Source organism: Leptonychotes weddellii, chromosome 4, assembly GCF_054177405.1.
Source record: "Leptonychotes weddellii isolate Sample4059 chromosome 4, ASM5417740v2, whole genome shotgun sequence".
Lineage (NCBI taxonomy): Eukaryota > Metazoa > Chordata > Mammalia > Carnivora > Phocidae > Leptonychotes > Leptonychotes weddellii.
Genome location: NC_138372.1, coordinates 89,301,184 through 89,321,105, shown reverse-complemented (window position 1 = coordinate 89,321,105; position 19,922 = coordinate 89,301,184). Strand labels below are relative to the sequence as shown.

Below are 19,922 nucleotides of genomic sequence, written 5' to 3'. Positions count from 1 at the left end.
TTAAGAATGTCATCTACTAAAACCTGTAAAAATGTGAAATTGTCTCTCTATAAGCAGAACACACGAATAACTTTAAAACTTCATACACACGTACAAAATATACACATACATATACACACACGTATAAGATATTATGAACTATGAGTCGACATCACACCAAATCTCTGGTTGCCAAGTAAAAAGTGTAATTACATGGATACTTGGTTTTATGTCTGTGAATCATCTGGGATTATGAGCATTTTTCACTTTTCACCCATGTATTTTGCAGTCAGGTTCACAGATACCTAGTGAGACTTCATTCTCTTCTTCACATGGAGGTAGGTGCTTCGTAGGAATGCTCTTCCTAGGGCATGAAAAGGAATGGTGCCTTCTTTGGCTTTGTATCTGGAGTCCTGGCTACCGCAGCAGTGGATGGTTAATCCAGCCTCCACACATGCTGTCTTTGGATGGACTGTTTGGATTGAGGTCTTCCCACCTTTAGGAATGGTCCCACTCCTGACAGCACTTTACTACTACACTACAGAAAAATTGGCCCTGCTCCTATGCCAAAGAAATGGAGTCAACTTCGAACTTCTAAAAACTTTGAGGGCCTCCCTCTTCCTGGTTTATGAGCGCAATTTCCAACTGACCTACACAGACCTCCCAGTGACATCTACGAAGGATGTTTTAACTCACCCACCAGACTACGGCCCTCACCCTTGGTGTTGACCTGAGGCGGACAAGGACAAGGGGCAAAGTACAACATCTCTTCGCAGCTACGTGGGTCCTGTGGTCCCAGGAGAGGATCTCTGCAATGTCATTTCAGATCCAAGGCTGTGTAGCACCCTCTCAAGAGAAAGGGGGCACCGTGGCACTCTGCTAGACCAGAGGGAAACTGACTCATCCCTGGCGTGTAACACGGGCTCAGTGCTGTTCAGCCACAGGCAAGGCAGTAATGACTCTTCTCTGAATAATGACGGTGAGCCTTCAATCTTACATACTGCAAATATTTATTGAGGCCCTACTGCGCGCCGGGCATTGTTCTACTAGATGCTGAAAATAGAGCAACAGATGAGACAAAGCCTGGAGAGGAGCAGTACACTGACAACAAATACATAAACAGTATTTAATTTCAAGTTTTGCTCAGTGCTATGAAGAAAAACAAAGCAGGGTAAAGAAAGAGACACTGGCACTGGAGGGTGCTGCTAAGGGTATGATCTGAGGGCTGTGAGGGAAGGCCTCTGGATCTGCCTCACTGGCAGCTGCCAAGGCTGCTGCTACTTGCGGGGGCCTGCCTTCTCCCATCCTTAACCATGTCCTGTGCTCATGCCACCAAAACCAGCCGCAGCCGATCTCTCGCCACCCCCCACTGGCAGCGGCCTCATCCTTCACCCCCAGCTTGCTCTCTCCCTACGCAGACTAGGGACCACAGTTCCTTCGGCTGCTCCTCTGACCTTATGCCCTCTGTCCCAGCTGCCCACAACTGGCCAGTGCATCGCCACTCCCAAGAAAACCTAGCCCCACCTGGCCCAGCCAACAAGGCCACTTGTGCTGAGTATTTCTATGCCAGGATGGCTACTTCACTTCTGCCAGTGCACAGAGACATCCAGAGAAAAGGGGCAAAAGTCTTGAGCAAAAAACCCTTCCCTTGCAGGGAGAGGGCAACGGGAGCGCGAGCCACTGAGAGTATGGGTAGTGGGCTGGGTTAGGAAAGGAAGAGCAGACTGAGGACAGGGGGTACCTATGGAAAGAAATGGGGCTGGATGGAGGAGGAGAGAAAGCCTGCTTCCCGTATGAAACCTTCTCTTGGGGCTTCCTCCAGTGGCCCTGCCCTATGACCACGTTGTCTGCTATGATGAAGTAGACAGAGCCAACCTCTGGAATGCTGTGACGTATCCAGTTCCCATCACTGCCATCTGTCTCTGGATGCCAGTCTTCCTCCTACTGAGGTTTGGGGGAAGCAGGGGATAAGGGGCAGAGGACAGCCAACTCAAGTGCACGTATAGCCAATACCCTTTTCCAGGCCTAGAAGGGCTCTCGCTCATGGTTGGGATAGTAGGAATACTAACAGCTAACATGCCCTCAGTGTGTATTGTGTGCTTACCGAGTTAAGGCCTTTGCATGCATTATTATCTCATTTAATTCTCACAGCAACCCAACTAGGTGGGTAACTGTTACTGTCTCTACTAAGCAAATGAGCAAACGGAGGCTTAGAGGAATTACATAACTTGCTCAGGGTCATGAAGCCATGTTTGTTGGCTTCATGAAGTGCGTAGCTTTAGGGGTCATACTCAACAGTTTTCCTTTGCTAAACGGGTGGCTGTGCCAAGCATGCACCTTACCTTTGGCCCTGGCACCCCATCTCCCCATCCATGTGCTTAGGAGAAGCTTCAGTTCAGGTCATGCCTAAGGAAAGTAGGTCCCACAACCAAGAGGACGGAGGGAGGCTAAGGCTGAGTCTGTCCTCTGCTTGCCAAGTTCAGCACGTGCCTGAGCTTGGAACTAAGCTGTTGGGAGGCAGGGGAGCCTCTTTCTATATTGTAGGAAGACACTGCAGGCTCGTGGCAGCCCTGGACCAACTCTTCCTGAAGGAGACTGGAGCTAAGCTGACACTGTCCGAGACATTACTATTCACCACCTGCTCTTCTGTCTACCCCACCCACACTCCTTACTTAGCACACTAGGTCCATTCTCACGTTGGCCTGAGAAACATCTTTTAAAGTTAGCATGCCAGTCCCTGCCTGAAAGCTCTTCTTGACTTCCCACTGCTTATAAATAAAGCTCAAGTTTTTCTCCAGGCATAGAAATCTTTCACAAGCTTGTTGCGGATACTCTCTAGCATCATCTTCAGCCACTCTCCCTGAAGTTAAATGTTCCTGCCAAATTCAGATTTCCTCTCTTCCCAGGAGATGCCTGATCCTTTCTAAACTGTGCCTTTGTACTTACTCTCTTTCTGCCTGGAATGCTTTTCCTCCATTCTTATTTTTTGCCCGGAAAATTCCAATTATTCCATTGTCACCCAACTCAAATGTAAACACTTTACAAAACTTTCCTCAGTTTCTTTGGGCAACCTTAGCTGCTCTGTTCTCTGAATTCCAAATACAAACATCATTATACCAGAATTTATTTGTTTCTCCTATCCCTGTGTGTGAAACCCAGGAGTCTGGGGCCAGGTTTAGACTCTGGCTCCAATTCATTCCACGTGTGTGATGTTGAATATGTTACTATACTTCCTTAAGCTGCCATTTTCAGATGTGTAGGATGGGATGATATATGCACCTATCTCAAACCCATGTTTCCATAGGATAATGGAGAGTGCTTACCAGAAGAGGAAGAATACAATAAGAGCTGGATGATTGTGAGCTACTGTAATTACTGTTCCATTTATAGCATGCATAGGAAGTTGTATAGGAGAAACTAAAAATAATACATTAATAATTCATTAATGTGGGCGCCTGGGTGGCTCAGTTGGTTAAGCAACTGTCTTCGGCTCAGGTCATGATCCTGGAGTCCCGGGATCGAATCCCGCATCGGGCTCCCTGCTCGGCGGGGAGTCTGCTTCTCCCTCTGACCCTCCCCCCTCTCATGTGCTCTCTCTCTCTCTCTCTCATTCTCTCTCTCTCAAATAAATAAATAAAATCTTAAAAAAAAATTTATTAATGTGTTAATGATCTGTGGTCTCCATCAACTCTATTCACCTGCATATGACACATAACTAGCTCTACAAAAAGTCAGACAGAAATAATCCCTGTCCTGTAAGACAGAAAACATTACAGGTAAGTAAATAGGATGTGAGAGAATAAAACATAAAAGCATACATTCAAAGTTATGTACATGTCTGCAGCCCCCACCCCACTCCACGTGGGAGGCCTGCCCTACGCCTTTTCTCTTTTCATCGTGGTTTCCCCTTGAGACTGCTGCTGTCACGGGCACTATCGCAGAGAGGTCAGGAGCACGGACTCTGACAGAGCACGCCTGTGTTCAAACCCCAGCTCTTCTACTAACTGACTTTGGCCCTGAACAAATTCCTGAGTTCTCTGCCTCAGTTTTTTCACCTGTAAAATGGGGGTGATTAGTCGTCCCTATCCTGTAGCATTGTTAGGAAGATTAATTGAGTTAATTCATGTAAAACACTTAGCACATGTCTGGTGTATGTTAAGAGCTCAACAGCACTTACTGTAATGGCTTTTTAAAAGTTAACTTATTTTTGAGGTAACGAGGAGAGAAATTGTTGGAATTTCCTGTCCAGTTTGGCTAAGTATTTCCAGATCAGGAGGGAAGTTCCTCCTGTCCTTGCTGACATTTCAGAAAGACACCAGGAGAAAGGGACAGGATATCAGGGATCATGGGAAAGGTGTAAGATCCGTGGTTATAGGAGAGGGGAAGGGCCCTCTCCAGGATCTCCTGGGGTTAAGATGGGATAACCGGGGGGAAAGGACATTGGGGTTAGTCTGCCTGAAAGGCTCAGAGGGTCAGACCAACTCAAGGGAAGGAGATAAATGAAACACCCTCCAGAGCTGACTCTGTGGAGCAGGACCTGGTGCATCCTCTCCTGGTCGATACAAGTAACAGGGGCTGGGGACTGTTTCTGGAACAGTGGGAGTTGAGCTGTGTTGGAGGTCGGAGGTCTGGTTTGCAATGTGGCGAGGTTGCCTTGGTTCAGGTGTGAGTCGATTGGGTCCTGGTGAGTAAAAATCAATCAGCATAAATTTTCTGAGCAACTACATTAAAAAAAAAAAACCCACTTAATGGAGAATTTAAGAACATCTACAAAAGCGAAGGTCATAGTAAACTGGTTCTAATACCCCGATATTTCATTTATACTCTTACCCACACTCTCCCCCTACCTCATTGGGTTATTTGAAGCAAATTCCGAATATGGCACCATTTCACCCATAAATCCATCAGTAAGTATCTCTAAAAGATACAGACTTTTCTTTCTTTTAACTTGACTAAATTACCATTATTACTGTGAAACAAATTAGCAGTATTTCCTGAATATCATCAATGAGCACCAACATATTTGAGGGGAATTTTACAGCTGGCCTAACCCACCTTTCCCAATTATCTTTTTCTTTCTTTCTTTTTTCTTTTTAAGATTTCACCCATTTATTTGAGAGAGAGAGAGCACGCATGAGTTGCGGGGGGAGGGCCGAGGGAGAGGGAGAAGCAGACTCCCTACTGAGCAGGGAGCCCCACACAGAGCTCAATCCCAGCATCCCAAGATCATGACCTGAGCCGAAGGTGGATGCTTAACTGGCTGAGCCACCCAGGTGCCCCTCAATTATCTTTTTTCTCTAGCCAGTTGGATCGTCTTTCTGATGGTCCTCTATTTTAAAAATTCACCCCATGTCCTCCTTAACTCTGGCACTTTCTCCCCTCTCCCTCCACACAACATGAGTGCCCCTGTCACCACCCTCTCCCTGCCTCGTCATGGAAGGACATGCCTGAGAAACTGGCCGGTTCAGCACAGTAGGCCATTCCGCAGTCTAAAGCTGCTGTGGGGGTATGCTTGGGTAGCTCGCAGGTAGTAGCTGGTTAACTACAACCCAGGGTAAAAGACACACTGCCAAAGCCCAGCTCAGACAGATTTCAAAGATTTAAAAACAAAAAAATCAGGTAATTCTCTTAGCTGTTGGTGGGGAACTGGGATGAGGAGCTGCCTTGGAGAAGGAAGAATTCTGGAAAATTAGGAGTATGGACCTGTCAGCCCTCCCTCCCTGACGGCAACACCTATGGAAGCCTGAGGATTATTAACAACAGCAACGAATGCCCCTACCATGGTCCTCTCAGCTCACAAAGTCTGTCACGTATGCTATTTCTGTGAGTCCTTCAGGCCCCTAGGACAGGGGTATGACCAACTAACATCCTGAGTGGTTAAGTGGCTCAGCCACGTCTCATACCCTGTCAGCAGCAGCGCTACCTAGAAGACTTTGACAACAGTCCTGTGCTCCTTCCACACACAGACCCCACACTGTCTGCCCTGGGTCATAGCCTGGTGACTAGCAGACGTATCAGCAAGAACTGCACTAACTTAGCACCTACCCTTGGCCAGGCACTTTCCATGATTAACTCACATAATCCTCCAACAATCAGTGACTCAGGAGCCCTTATTATTCCTAAATTACACATGAAGACACAAAAAACACAGAGAAGTTAAGAAACGTGCCCAAGGTCACACAGCTAGCAAGCTCTGAATGGGAAGTGAAGCTGAAGGGCAGTAAAATTCAAAAGCTTATACTTTGAAAAAAGGGAAAAAGGAAAAAAATACAAGTTTCTTTTTGTGGGAAACAAAATACCACACAACACTACAGGAATTCAAAGAGCACATTTCTCTTAAGCAGCCTGGGCCCCAGACCAGACATTGGCCCGGCCCCCTGGACTTGTCCTCGCACGCTGAGAGACACCAACATCACCCAGTGGAGCAGCTGACTAGGGCACAAATGCGGGGTGTGGCTCTGAGCCTGGCTCTGGGAAGTTGAGTGCTGACAACATCAAGCTGCACTAGGCCAAGCCCTGGGAAGGTCCAGAATGAGTCATTGTTGCAGAATGACCCTGACAACACTTAGGCTTCGGGAAGTGTTCAGAAAGCCTCTGTGGTCAGTACACAGACTCCTTGTACAATTCTAAATAAATGGAAAAAGAAACGAGTGTTCTCGTTGGCTGCGTGCCAACACCAAAGGCTCACACAAAGAACATGAACCTACCCAGGACTCACACACCTACTGCATCCTCGGGTCCTGGGTGTGACAGATGCCACAGCCCTACGGCAGTCACACACACACCTGCAGACGTCTCCCCACCTGATTCTTTTTTTTTTTTTTTTAAAGATTTTATTTATTTGACAGAGAGAGCACAAGCAGAGGGAGAGAGTGGGAGAAGCAGGTTCCCCGCTGAGCAAGGAGCCCGATGTGGGACTCGATCCCAGGACGCTGGGATCATGACCTGGGCCGAAGGCAGCCGCTTAACCGACTGAGCCACCCAGGCGTCCCTCCCCACCTGATTCTTGATACCCAGCTCTATTTCCGGACTTTGCTATCAATACTGCCTCATGCCAGACACTTTGTTTGGTCATGTGGTGTGAGCAAGAGGAAATGGTACTTACTCCAGGAGCTAATTATTAATTTTTTTTAAACTCTGAAAGCCTAATTAAAGTTTTGGGTGATTTTTTGCAGTTGGGACTTCAAGAGGTGTTTTGATTTTGTTGGTTTGCAAGCCAGGCGATGGCGGCGGGGTGTGTGCTGCAGGACCACGTCCCAGTCCGCGGCGTCGTCGTATTTGCATGTGGGCCCGGATTTGTCTTTGGCTTCTCGTATGGTTTGGGATGAGACCCTCACGTCCCAGGGGAGGGGGGCAGGTGTTGCTCCAGTCGAGCGAATGGAACCAAATTACAGGCCCGTCTGTCACCTCCTCTGGGAGAAGGTGGAAGGAGGGGGGCCTGGAGGGAGGGAACGAGGGGGGGAGGGGGAGAGAGAAGCCCCGCCGCCGCCGCCGCCGCCGCGAGAACAGAGAGGCGGGCATCCTGCTCAGGCCGCGGGAGGACGGTGAAGAGGACCGCCGGCGCTAGGCACGTCTACCTGCGCATGGCCGCGCAGCAGCGGATGTGGGGAGCGGGGACCACACTGCCACCCTGGGGCCCGCGGGGTAGGCCCGCGCCCCCGGGGCTCTTCACTGACCCTCTGGAGATCCGCAGCCACTTAGGCCGCGTGTCCGCGGCGCCAGCGACCACTCACACTGGAATTGGCTTCACTAAATTGATGCATTTTCTGACTGCAGGGATTTGGGGTCCGTGTCTCTATTCCATCAAGTCTACTAAAAACAAACATCCCACACATCCATGGCCTTAGTCTTTTGGTCTACAATAACGGCTTGCTCACACACACACTCTTTAGTTAATCCACACCAATTTGCACGTGTAGGCCTAGATGCACCACCCTGATTGTAGACCTGGGTGGGCACAGCCACTGCCCTTCTGCTGAGATTTGTCCTTCAGCCAGAGAGAGCGCATGCTGATACTACCTGGTGATGTCCTGCGGCTTCATGAACTGTCTGCAAGTGACTTGGAGGCTGCTATAATACCAGAGATAACAACGAACACCTTGCTGTCTGGGGCAGCCTCTAGAGATCATCCTTCTCCTGAAGGCCCCAGTGGGGCAGAGCAATGTTATTCTAAGCTACCTGAGAAAAATACAAACGGATAATGTGGGCCTTTTGTGGAACGCAGTGGACAGGAATAATAAATTGCCATCATTTTGCTTTCTTCTATAGATAGAGTGGTACAAAGAATGTAAGAGAGAAGGAGGGCGGAAAAGATCTCAAACCAGAAAGAGTGGTTCTAATGCAAAACAAGTTCTTGTCAAATTCTTCAGACTTGTGTGGAGAAAACAGTGTTTCACATGCCTTATTCTCTCTCCCTGCCTCTGGGGTAGGCAAGGTTAAAGCAATTGTCAGCTCCCACTAGCTCTTTCAATAAGGGAAGAACTGAGGCATACAATGATGATGTACTGCAGGCCCAAGAAGAGACAAATTCCTTCCCCTTCTCTTTGACAATAAAATGATTGACAGAGATAATTCCCCATGTGAGATGAAAAAAGAACTGCTAGCAGATAATGGCTGTGCTTGGATGGTGGCTGGTGAGACTCTGTCCACCCGATGTCAAGTGATGACTGAAAAGGGAAGCATGAATTCCATTATCCAGCTGTTGCTGCTGCTGGTTGCCAAAATATCCAGATGTTCCCAAACATCTGGGTACTTGACAGCATGTTTTTACCATATATCCAGATGCTTGGTATTGTGTAGACAAAGGCCAAACCTAGACACAGAGAAGCAAAGTAACTCCCTGGACAGAGGGGTGCCAAGAGCTGGTCAGGAGACAGTGAGAAGGGACATTACGTAGTGGTGGGGGAAGAGAAAGAGAAATTAAAGGGAAAAACACAGGTGAGAGAGTTAAAGAAATAAAAGTAAATGTTCCAGAAGAGAACAACTTGGTTTCCTCAGAGCCTGCACCTTGGCTTCGCTCTTACCTGTCTCCATGAGAAGCGGCTCTGCTTGCTCGGGTCTGGGTCATAAAAGGCACAAAAGAGTGAGCGGGAAGATACCCATGAGGAGACCTAGAGCAGCAGTCTGGGCCCAGACTCTAGCCCCACCCAGGGCAGGTGGCTGTGTGTCTGCAGAGAGGGGTGACTCCAAAGTGGAAAAGTGATTCACATAGCGGGGGGAAGTGGTTATCACACAGGACGAAGGATGTCCATGTTAAGCAAAGCCCTGAAGTGTCCCGATTAGTCAACTTTGTTTCCAGTTATCAATCAGGATGAGGAGCTTGGTATCGACAGAACCAGTGATGGTGTAACAGAAGGAAAAGGGTAACTGACTGGGGGAAGGTTGTGCAGTTCAGTGACAGATTTAGAGGAGGGGACTTGATGTGATTGAGGTGATGGTGGGAGTAAGTGTTAGGCTTTCAGAACAGCTCACAAAGCCCCTTGTAATTCCCAAGCTGTCTGTTATCTGTGAAATGCAAATCAGGAGGGGAGTGACATCATGTCGGATTATGGCCACAGGGAGTAATTATTTAGACATTAAAGGCTACTGAAGGGAGTGGTTGACAATATTAATGATGTCCAGATGGACGAAGTGTGATGCTAAAATTATTTTCTAGTACAAAGAACGAGGGAATTTTTATCAGGGTTTCTTTTCTATTGGACAGCCTGTATCTCTTGAAGGTTTGCCCCTCAGAGATAGTGATCCTAAGAGATGGTCTCTGGAATCAAAGCACAATGGGGTTTACAGAAAGGAGCCACAGTCTCCAGTTCCTTGGAAGAAAGGCGCAATCAATATGCAAAACATTCACATAATAATCACGACTATAAAAAGAGGAAATAATCTCAAGATGGTGTCTATAACAAGCCGGTGATTGGAAACCCTTCTCTCCCAACACTCGCCCCACCCCATTCTGCCTTTCCTATCCAAATACAGCAGTGTGCAGCAACTTGTTGCTCCTCATGGCACTCTCCCCTCCCCTCCCCTGCAATACAAACACTAACAGACACACTGGCCATTAATACTGGTATCAATTGCATAAGCACAGGTAACAGTATTCTCAACCATCAATAAACATGAGGAGAAAGGCATCCTGGCCAAGACATCAGTGTGAACAAAAAAACACAAAACAACAACTACACACACACACACACACACACACACAAAAGGAGAAAGTCACAACCTGAGATCCAAATCGGGAAAGACTAATAGGCAATGGAAGGTTACAGGAAACCAGTCTCAAGAAGACCCAGAGGCAAATATGCTGATCTGGACTGCAGACCTGACCATTCCATCTAAAGTTCTGCTCTCTCCTCAGAGCAGGTATCAATATTTGAGTAGAAATTCACCAGGGCTCCAAACCTGCTGCTCATCTTTCTGGCCCATGTAAGAGTAAATGATGCAGCCAGAAGCAGCCAAAACAAGCAGTTTTCAATATATATGAAGTTCCTGAATACAATTAAAGGGATCAGAGGACAGGTGATGTTTTGGCCTCTTATATCTGAAAGTCATTAAACGGGTAAAGAGGAGGTTTCAGAAAATGAATAGGTAACTCCAAAGATGGTTTTGAAGATCCCCTTCATCCCTGCCCTCCGTAAGTTATGGCTTATAATACCAAAATGCAAGGCTCTTAGTAAGGGTCTATTTATGTAGACTGTGATTCCCCTAAGTGAGGAGACTTCTAAATGCTCCCATAACCCTTTGTACCAGCCTCTGTCATATCACTGGGGTCACTGCACTGTACTGGCCTCTTTAAATTTTTCTGACTCCTCCCTTAGGCTATGAGCTACTTGCAGGCAGGCAATCTTATTGGCCACTGAATCATTAGCACTTAGGATGTGCCCTCAATTAATATTTGAATAATGAACTGGAGGAACATCATGGAAGGCTTTGCAAACTGTTCATGAGGGTTTGACATGGAAACTTGACAGAGAGGAAGACAAATGTTTATGAAATCATTAAATCCACTATTAAAGAGGATATAATAAACCCCCTATTATGGAGGACATATAAGAGGACAGCAGCAGTGGAGAAGGTACCTAGTAATTATTAAGAGAAAATAGCTGGAAAGAGGATTAGGAATGAAATGTGTTATCCCATCCATATGCCAATTCAATTCAGTTATCTGAATTCAATTCAACGGATATTTACTGAGTACCTATATGCCATTGTGCATCATATACTGTATGAGTAATTGTAAAAGGAGTATACATTTTTAGACAAGAAGATAAATGTTTTGCAGAAGAGCTTAAGACTGGTATTTGGGTACATATGAATGGAAGATGTAAGTAGTTCAAACAAAGCAGTAAAGTATGGTTTAGATCAAGGATTGGTGATACTCGTGATGTAAATATTATATGAAATTCACATTTCACTGTATGTAAATAAAATTATATTGGAACACAACCACACCCATTTGTTTACTTGTGGTTTATGACTGCCCTTGAGCTACAAGGGCAGGATCAAGTAGTTGCAACAGAATTTATGCTCTGTAAAACCTAAAATAGTTATTATCTGGCGCCTTACAGAAAGTTGAAAAACCACTGTTGAGAGCAAGAGCTTCTAAAATAAAAACACCTGGTTTCAAATCCCAGTATACCACTGTTTACTAGCCATGAGATTTTGGTAAGTTACTTTTCTGTACCTTGGTTTTATCATGTATAAAATGGGTATAACAACAGCACCTTCTTCAAGGGAATGTTGAAAGAAGTAAGGTGTTTAGAATGATGTTTAGAATGCATTTAGAATATAGAAAGAGTTCTCAAAACTCAACAAGCTAACATGAAACCCAATTAAAAACTGTGCAAAAGATTTAAACAGCCACTTCACCAAAGAAGAGATAAGGATGGTAAATAGCCATCTCTACATGCAGAGATGCTCAATATCATTAATTAATAGGAAAATGAAAATTAAATCTGTGATGAGATATCACTGCACAACTCTTAGAAAAACTTAAAAAACAAAACCAAAAACTTACAATACCAAGTGCTGGTAAGGATGTTGAGCAACTGGAACTTCTATACACTGTGAGTGGGAATGCAAAATGGTACAGCCACTTTGGAAAACAATTTGGTTATCTCTTATAAATATCCACTTACCAAAAGACTCAGTAATTCTACTCCTAGGTATTTACTTGAACGAAATGAAAGCATATGTTCACACAAAGGCATATACATGAATGTTTTTTAACAGCTTTATTCATAATAGCCTTAAAGTGGAAAGGACTCAAATGTCCACAAACCAATGAATGGATAAACAAATTACAGTACATCCATACAATAGGACACTATGCAGCAATTAAAAGGAATAAACCATACGTACACTAACACAGATGATTCTCAAGAACATTATGCTAAGAAGTCAGACAAAACAGGTTACATACTGTATTGGTCCATCCATATGACTTTCTAGAAAAGGCAAAAATATAAAGACAGAAATAAGACCAGTGGTTGCTAGGGTTTGGGATGGGTGTGGAAACTGACTACAAAGAATTATGAGGAAACTTTTGGGGTGATGGAAATAGTCTATATCTTGATTGTGGTAGTTAGGTGACTATATACAATTCAACAAACTAATGTCCAAAAAGAACATAAGTCATATTTCTAAATCCCAACTTTAAAAAATTAGCATCCTGAAAATTTCCAGAAAATTAAAGATTTGTTATAGATAAATTTTCCAGAACCATGAAGGGGAACAGACCTAGCACAAGGTAGCAGCTGCGCAAATTTTTAATGAGAAAATTCTTGGATTAGAGAATGACCCAGGTAACATGAAGTCTCAATAAAGTTTTAAAATTTATTCTATAATACAATAATAATAAATCTATTACATAATCACTATATTATACACCTGAAACTTATGAGTGTTGGGAAAAGAAGTATTGTTCACAAAAGTAGGCATAGTTTTAATAATAATAAGCCATTTAAAAGTAACTTTTTCTTTTTTCATTTGCTTTTTTTGGATGCACCTGTTTTAAAAAATCATCTTCTAGATGATCGACCTCTCAAACAGAGAGGTAGATAGATCTACCTCTCAAACAGATTCATACCAGAAAAAAAATCAATATCTTTTCTGTATTGATACCTTCAAACTGGAGTTCATAAGCTAAGCTAAATGGATTTTAAAATTGACCAAAAAACAAACAAACAAAAAACCAATCCCAAGTCTAAGTGTGGCTAAGTCCTGGGATGCTTCCCTGACCTCCAGGTAGACTGAGGAGCCAAGACTTCCCCCTCCCACTACTTGGATCAAAGATGTATTAAGTTAACACTGCTCCCCTTCCTGCCCTCCCCACCTTCCTGCTCACCCCCCTTGTCTACCCTCCTCTTACCTTCCACAATACAGTGTATGGGGGATTTCAGGCTCTACATTTGGGAGAGTCTCACATGTTGATAAATGTAGGAGATAATTTTTACTATTTTAATAGTGATTATTTAAACTTGAAGAGGGGCTAGAATTTATTTAAATATTTATTTATTTATTTGAGAGAGAGAGAGAGAGCATGCACACTGGGCGGCAGGGGAGGGGCAGAGGAAGAATGAGAGAAGCAGACTCCCTGGCCCAGTGGGGAGCCCAACAAAGGGCTTGATCCCTGGACCCTGAGATCATGACTGAGCCAAAATAAGAGTTGGACGCTCAACTGACTGAGCCATGGGGTACCCCTAGAATTTTTTAAAGTAAGGGAGATTTTGACCTATATGTTTTCTCCTTGTTTAAGAACAAAACTAATAAAATACTATTTAAAGTATAGATATTGAGTATATTTAATCTCAGAATGAGTCATGGAGCAAGCAAGCACTGGGTGACGTATGAAATTACTGAATCACTATATTGTACACCTGAAACTAATATAACACTGTATGTTAACTAATGAGAATTAAAATAAAAACTTAAAAAAAAAAAAGAATGAGTCATGGAGTAACCAGTTTAAGAGAGCAAGAGAGCAGACTAATCCCACATTGTATCTCCTCTTTCTTCTAAGGCCTCAGTTGAATTATAATAAAAGAATAAATATAGATACAACCTCAAAATAATGAAGAAAACAGTAGGCAAGTTATCAGCAAAAGAATAATCTCAACACATTTTTGGTAGAAGGTGGAAGTATGCTGACAGATGAGCAGAACTGGAGGAACCCTAGCCTAATTAAACTATGCTCTGAGGGGACTTCATCACAGGATGTGTCCAGCAAATTCTGAGAGTTTCAGGTTGTGAATAGCAGATATAATGAAAGTTGGGAGTGAGAAGTGAGGTTGAAAATTGAGAAAGTAATTGAAGATTTATATATAGAATAAATGAACTTGTCTGCCATTCCTATCCCCACTCCTAACCCATGGGAAAAAAGCAGATAGACATTTACTTTTAGGCAAAAAATAGGATTCTTCTCAATTTCTTTAGAAAAGAACTACCCCATATGGGTGCTAAGAGCCCAGGTAAACTCTCGTTTTAACATTTATGGGGCTAAATAGTTCAAATTTCATAAAATATTAAATTCCCACCATGTTACTCTGAAATAAAGCCCAACAATCAACAAATATCACCCACATGTATAGAGCTCATGGTTAACCTTTTTATTTCCTCATTTAAAAGTATGTACAAAAAACCAAATACCACCAGACATTTGAAGGACCGCTATAGCATAAAAGAAAAATACAAAAATAAATAAATCTGACATTAGAATTAACAAAGATAATTCAGAAAATAATAACAAATTTAAAAATACCCCTGAGGAGTATCTTTGAGAGATTATATTAATAAAGGTATTGTGGTCATAGGAAAATCAGAGACAACATAATTTTTTGGAGTAAAACAATGTATTTTCTAAAGGAAAAATAAATAGAAGTGTTATAAGACAAGGAAATCTCCCATGACACTGAACAAAAATATGGAAAATATAAGAGAAAAGATAAATAATATGGAGAGTCATTTTAAGAGATCTAAAACAGTAATTCTAGAAAGAAAAAATTCTAGAAAGAAAGAAAGAAATGAAGGGGAGAAAATTATAAAGAATATAATTAAATTTTTCACAGACAAAAGTATACAACACTGAATTAAAAGGACCTTGTCATATAGTCTCTCTTTGCTTCAGTTTTCTCATATGTAAAGTGGGAGAAATAATCCTCACAGGGCTGTTGGGTGTAATAATTCATATAAAGCACTTCCAATAATCCTTGACATATAATAAGTACTCAGTAAATTTTATTGCATTGTGATTATTAGATTGTCAATGCTGAGCAAGATGAACACAGAAACACACACCTAAGTCATCACTGGGAAATGTTAGATCTTCAAAGATACAGAGAAACTCTGTGTAAGAGTTTTCAGGAATAAAAGTGATGTCCTATAAAAGAACAAAATTTTTATTGTGTCAAAGGGAAATATATTGTGTCAAAAGAAAATAAAGCAATACTTTTAAAGACTTGAGGAAAAAAAGATTTTGAAATTGGAATTTTATACCCAACCAAGTTATCAATCAAGTGTAAAGACAGAATGAAACCTGTTTTCAACATGCAAGACCTCAGAAAGCTTGCCTTCCACATATCCTTTCTTAGTGAATTATTTGAATACATACTGCAGGAAAAATGAGAGTTTAAACCAAAAAACAAGATAATATGAAACAAAGAATAGGTCCTATTGAGTAGAGCTAGGCAGCAAAGTCCAGATAATGGCATAGCTAACCTTGATAGCAAATAAATAGTTTGGAGCAGAAAGTTGGAAGGTATCAAGATGGATGTCTTTGATTGTAAAAGAGAAGCCATATACTTGATATCTGAGGAAAAATAAACTTGAGGCTATGCTAGAGCAATTAGAAAGGTCATTAGAAACATCAGGAAAATAGAAAGCTTCAATAATATGTCAAAGTTCAAATATGAAACAACTAGCCCAAATATGATTAAGTAGCCAGTGGACTTCAAGAACAAAACTGGAATCTATTCTGAAAGGTGAAACATGTACAGAAGGCATGACCTAGATACAAAACACTAAAATGTAGCAAAATATTTAACAATTAGTATATTGTAAGAAGAGTATCTATGTTTGTTTATTTATGTTTGTACCTATTACATTTATTCCATGTTAGAAACATTTGAGAAGCACAGAGACTGGGACTTTGGAATCATAGCACACTACTCAACTTTGCTGGGATCAATATTTTCATGTTATAAAATGTAAATGCTGCTATGTAATGTAACTTGTAGGTATTTTTTCATTTTTTATTATGAAAAATTCAGAACGCATACAAAAAAAACTGTGTAGAACAATGAAAGCCTGTCATCACCCAGCCTCCATGGTGATCCACCTCATGGCCAATTTGGTTTCATTTATATTTCCTTCCTCTCTCCACCTCCTGTATTGTTTGGAAATATAGCCAAGCCATTGTATCATTCATTATATCATTACATCCATTAATAGTTCAGTCTTTAGCTTTAAATGATAACTGTTCTTTCAATGAACTTTAAACATTGGTTGCTATGCCCCTTAAGTCTCCTTAATTTGTAGGATCTCCCTCCATCCTTGCATTTATTTTTGTTTATTTTTTTATAGAAACCAAATTGTTTTTCTTAATGAGTTTCTTGCAGTTTGGATTTTTCTAATAACCTCCATTTGTTGTCCTTCATCTTTTGTGTTTTCTATAAATTAGTAAGTAGATCCAGAAGTTTGGCCTGATTCAGGTTTGAATGTTTGGCAAGCCTGCTTTACAGTGGTATGTACTACCATTAGGAGGCTCAAAATGTTTAGCTGGTCTCTTTTTGTGACATTAACAGCATTTGATGATCATTAATTCATTTGGAATTGTAAATTGGGTCTTCTACTTCTATCATTCCTTCTTCACTTATTGAGACACTTCTCTAAAGATAAACTTCCTGTCATCAACCATTTGGTTAACCTGAGGTATAACTCAAATAGGAAAGATAGGATAAATTGTTTCTTTCACTTTACTTACCTGTTTTTATTAATGAGTTAATTCTCTAGCACCCTAACAAGATGACTAATAAGAATTTTTAATGTGTTTTTAAAATAGGTTTGTAAAATCATGGATCTAGAGTAGTTATGTTTCCAGCCATTGCAGTTATTATCCTTATTAATGCTCAAACTGTCCCATCCTTGACCAATGAGAGCCTTTTCAGGTTGGCTTCTAGATCCATTTGACATGAACTCAGTATATTTCACAATATTCTTGCTTCTGATAGGGCAGAATGTTCCAGCATCATCTTATATATTTCCTTCCCCAGCTCTTGAGCCAGCCATTCCTCCAAGATGCTCTAGTTTTATTTAGTGCACAGAGGTGCTTATAGATCACAGTCTGGGTATAGGGATTCTCATCACTACTGGCCTGGTCACTGTTACTACACTTTTTCAATTTGAAGAGCTAGAACACATTTTTGTTCGCTTGTTTTGCTTTAGGATAAATCATTACTTCCAATTGTATTCAAGATTACAGGGCTTTTATAGTTGCCCTTTTTTGACTTTACCTCTCTTTTCTCCCAGGCTGAATATACCAGTTCTCAATGACAAAAATATAATTATTTATTTATTTGCTTTATCCTACCTAAAAACACAATACAATCTTAGAATAACAGAAACAACACTACTGTGAAAAATATAACTGGAACACTCTAAGATTTTTTTTCTGGAAATTTTTTTCTTAAGGTAGATACCACTAGAGATACACAGTCATATTTATTGTAAGTTACTTGAAACAGTTTTTCTCTGTGTGGTAATACCACCAACTGGATTTATATTTGGGATAACTTGTTTCATTTTGCTTTCAATTTTCCAGAATTGCTTCTTTAAATTTAATTTTGTTTTAGAATTATGTGGACTATTTACATGTTTCAAAAGCCATATTTATGGAATTAGATGTATTTAAAGAATTGACTTTATGTTTTCATCACCACCTCTTATTATATTCCCTTCCTCTCCCTAAAGAAAACTTGCTTTTATGGTTTATCCTTCACTTGTTTTAGGTAAGCAAGTATGTTTAAAAGCAAATATACATATAAATATAGGTAGATATCATATCTTTCAATTTCTTAAATGGTGGCATACTATATGTAGCTCTTTTCATATTTTGTTTTCATTTAATATATTCTGGGAATTGCTCCATAAGAACACATAGAAATATTCACATTCCTTTTAAAATATTTTTTTATAATTTTTTTATGAGACTGACGCGCTGCCTACTGCGCTAAGGAGGCAGGTTTTTTTATAATTTTTTTAAAGATTTTATTTATTTATTTTGACAGAGAGAGACACAGTGAGAGAGGGAACACAAGCAGGGGGAGTGGGAGAGGGAGAAGCAGGCTCCCCACTGAGCAAGGAGCCCAATGTGGGGCTCCATCCTAGGACCCCGGGATCCTGACCTGAACCGAAGGCAGACACTTAACAACTGAGCCACTCAGGCACCCCTAAATTATTTTTTAAAGGTATAGTTGAAAGATAATAATAAACTACAAATGTTTACAATGTAAACTTTTTCATCCATTTTTACATATATAAACCACAGTCAAGACAACAGACACTTCTACTGTTCTCCTAAGTTTGCTTGTGCCTCTTTGTAATTTATCCCTCCACCACCCTTGTCCCCAGCCAATTTCTTTTTTTTTTAAGATTTGAGAGAGAAAGTGCGCACATGCAAGAGTGCCCATGGGCAGGGGGAGGGGCAGAGGGAGAGAGAATCTCAAGCAGACTCCCTGCTGAGTGCAGAGTTGGATGCAGGACTCCATCTCACGACCCTGAAATCATGACCTGAGCCGAAATCAAGAGTGGGGCGCTCAACTGACTGAGCCATGGGGTACCCCTGATCAGTTTCCTGTCACCACAGATCAGATTTCATTTTCTAGAATTTTATGTAAATGGAATATAATATGTATTCTTTTTTTTATTGGCATCTTTCACTCTGCCCAACAATTTTAAGATTCATCCATGGTGTTGCAACTATTAGTAGTTTGTTGCTTTTTATTGCTAAGTAGTATTCCATTGAATGGATAAACTTTATTTACTCATTCACCTACTTACGGGTATTTGGGTTATGTCCAGTTTTTGGCTAATACCCATAAAGCTGCCATGAACATTCATGTACCAGTATTTGTGTGAACATATCTTGCTGGTTTCTTCAAAAGCTAAACATACACTTAGCATAAAACTCAAATCATTCCACTCCTAGGTAATACCATTTTGTAGCTGTACAATGCTCTTTTGTGTAGATGTTTCATAGTTTATAGGATAGTTCCCTACTGATGGACACTAAAGTTGTTTTTAGTTTTTTATACAGTAAACATATAATCTTGTGTATATGTCATTTGTCATTTCTGCCAATGCATATTTAGGGCATATTCCTAGAAATGGGATTTTTACCCAAGTTTTTCCAGTGAAGGAGGGGCTAATAAGCAGAGAAATCATCCAGTTCTGTGCATTTTCTGCATTCTGGAAACTTATCAGAGTAGAGGCTAAAGGTGAGCCAAAAATATCTGAAATTGCAGCCAACCCCAACCCCCTCCTAGCTCAAACAACGACAAGTTCAAAGAGAGATGCACTTTAAATTCAAGGTCCCAAGAGGTTAAAAGCAAAAGGATGGAAAAAGATATATTATGCAAACAGTGATCACAAGAAATCTGATGTGACTATATTAATATCAGAGTAGAATTTAAGACAAGAAGTATTACTAGAGATAAAGAAGGATACTTCATAATGTTAAGAAGGTTAGTTTACAAAAAGACATAATCCTAAATGTGCATGCATGCACCTAGTAACAGAATTTTTCCTTAATCATATACTCAATTTCCATAAGCAACTGAATATTGCTGTATTTTATAAAATCTTTTTTCATTGTTCTGTCTATTCATGGGCAAATACCATCCTGTTTTTATTAAGGCTTAGAGAAGCTTTGCGATGTGCTTTTAATATCTGGT

The 19,922-nt window shown here is 41.4% G+C and overlaps 1 long non-coding RNA gene across 1 annotated transcript in view; it reads left to right on the top strand.

The window, feature by feature from the left end:
• Positions 1-19,922, top strand: part of LOC115943959 (uncharacterized) — a 1,191,882-nt gene that overhangs the window by 592,685 nt on the left and 579,275 nt on the right. The window lies entirely within an intron of this gene.